The sequence below is a fragment of the Syngnathus typhle genome, linkage group LG1 (assembly GCF_033458585.1).
Source record: "Syngnathus typhle isolate RoL2023-S1 ecotype Sweden linkage group LG1, RoL_Styp_1.0, whole genome shotgun sequence".
Lineage (NCBI taxonomy): Eukaryota > Metazoa > Chordata > Actinopteri > Syngnathiformes > Syngnathidae > Syngnathus > Syngnathus typhle.
Window position 1 is genome coordinate 2,987,501 of NC_083738.1, and position 2,500 is coordinate 2,990,000.

General features: G+C 59.2%; 1 pseudogene; it reads right to left on the reverse strand.

Moving 5' to 3' along the window:
- The window catches only part of LOC133165622 (28S ribosomal RNA), a 9,706-nt pseudogene that overhangs the window by 2,940 nt on the left and 4,266 nt on the right, over positions 1 to 2,500 (reverse strand).

The following is a 2,500-nucleotide window of genomic DNA, read 5'->3' on the forward strand; positions in this document are numbered from 1 at the left end:
GCTTCCCACACAGCCTCCAAGCTACGCAGCCGCTCTCGTTTGGACCCATCCAAATACCGTGGCACTTACTTGGCTGGACAGCCAGCCCCGTAAGCTGGCAAAAGACCTCCAGGATCACCAAGTTCTTCTTCATTCCTTCCTCCGAGCCACTCAGCAGGACTAGATCATCCGCAAAGGCCAACGCGGCAATTCGGCGGTCGCCCCAGACCAGGTGACTTCCTTCGCGTTCGAGGCTATGGATGAGAGGATCCATAGCGAGGTTGAAAAGCAGTGGGGACATTGGATCGCCTTGCTTAACACCAACCTTCATGGAGATGGGCTTGGAATAGGCGCCTCCGCAACCCACTCTGGTCGAGCAGCCCACATACGAGTGACGGATCACCTCGATTACACGTCTGTCTACGCCCAAGCTTCCCAGCACACACAGGACATGATAATGAGAAACCGAGTCGAAAGCCTTCGCAAAATCAATGAACACGACTGCCAGTGGCACGCCAGCCGACCTCGAATGCCCCATGATCCGGTCAAGAATCATGAGGTTCTCCTCGCAACCACTCGCGCCGGCGACGAAACCACGCTGCCGGGGGCTAACAGGACAAGATCGCGCTAGCCTCATCGCCATTATCCGCCCAAACACCTCAGCACGACTGACCCGATAGTCACAGGCCTCCAGCCTGACACAGTACCCAGCTCAGTAGGGTCAGCCGATTTGGGTAGCAACCGGGTCTTGCACTCCTTGAAGACTTGGGGAACGACTCCACGCACCATCCATGTCGTAAACAGCCTCGCCAGTTGCGTACCGTCCGGGTCCCAGCCAAGAAGAGCCTGCTTCTTGATCCCGTCTGGGCCCGGTGCAGAGCAATTCCTCATCTTAGCCAAGTTAGATACAACTTCCGGCCCCAGGATCGGGTGGTAGAATGGTTCGTTATCCGCGGTCAGTCCCACCTCGAAGCCCTCCAGTCCATAAAACGGCTTGACCGTTTCCCACTTACTCCTGAAGTGCCTATCCACCGACTCCAGCGGCAAATCACACCTAAGGGGCGTCAGACCATCCAAGATCCGCCGTGCCAGCCCCTTCCTCGCCTCAGAATAGCCGCGCTGCTGGTGGTAGAACACTCTCCTACGTTGGACGAGCCGCCTCGCCCAACCCGTCTTCCATTGCTCTCGAGGTCTGGACCTCGCGGACTTTGTCGGCCACACTACCTTACCCCCTAGGGCTTTCATGAGATCCAAAGCAGAGGACTCGATCAGGCTAGGCTCCCGACCTGCTTTCTTGACTAAGGCAGCGGTGGCCCGATGCTCCACACCCCCCGCCAGCAGCTCTTCCAGAACTCTATTCTCCACCAGATCTGGAAGCGACGGGGGGCAGGTCCATTTCTGGGGCGTCGCCCTGGCAGCCAGGGCTCGCCAACGCACACCAGACTCACCGCCTGCCGCACGACCGCACAGGGACCCCCACTTCCACCTCACCTGCTCTCCGGACTTGCCCGTACCCAACATCCGGGCCACTATCACATTCTTGTGCCTATGGTTCTTGTACTTCTCCATAAGCTTCACCATCCGAGCCTCTTCCTTCACGCTCCACTTCCTCTCCCTCCTTGGACCCTTACTAGCCTGGCTCCGCTCTTTACGAGCCGTGAACCACTCCGCTGCATGGGCCTGCCGCTTATGCTGAGACACTCCAACAGCCGTCCGAAAACGGCGCCCACAGTGATCGCAAGCGACCCCCTGTTCGACATCTACCATGCGCACGCCTCGGCACTTCGAGACATGGCACCGAATTGCATGACTGTTCTCACCTCGTCTTTCGCACTCACGACAGCTGTACACGATGGAGATACCCGCATGCCGGGAAGCGCAATGCAACCCAAACCTGCGCATACCAACCACACGCGCCCCACACAATGGGCAGTCCATGGACTCTCGAGGCAGATGCACCAAGACTTGGTCCGGAGGCCTCGGATCCTTGCTACGCCGCTTTCTAGACGGGCCCTCTCCCGCCTCTTCATCCACGCCACCACGGAGAGCAGGCCGCAGCGCTAACACGACCCCCGCCACCCCAACTCTCATACCAGAGGCGACGGAGGCCATTGATTCAGACACCACTGAGGAGTTCTCAAGAGCTTCGCCAGCCAGGGTCCACCCGCTCCCTCGGCCCGACTGACTGTGGCTCTGATCCTGTGCCTCTGTCTGTACGGACTTCCTAACCAGGGAGTTCTCGCAACCATGGCCCGTAGAAGTGACTACAAGCCGTTTGGGGACCCCAAGCAATGCCTCCGGTGGTTGGTCCCCATGGCCCCCGGAGAGGTTGATTCGCTGTCCGCACACGTGCCCAACCTCAAGCACGTCACGGGGAGGTCGCTCGAGCAGCGACAGCCCCTCTCCGAGCTGCGCCTCAGCCGATTTTGGTCCCCCAGAACGGCTATCCTGGGTAGACCGCAAGATACCAGACATGCTTACGGCCTCACTACCGTGAGAACACACAAGAGAACATGGTCCC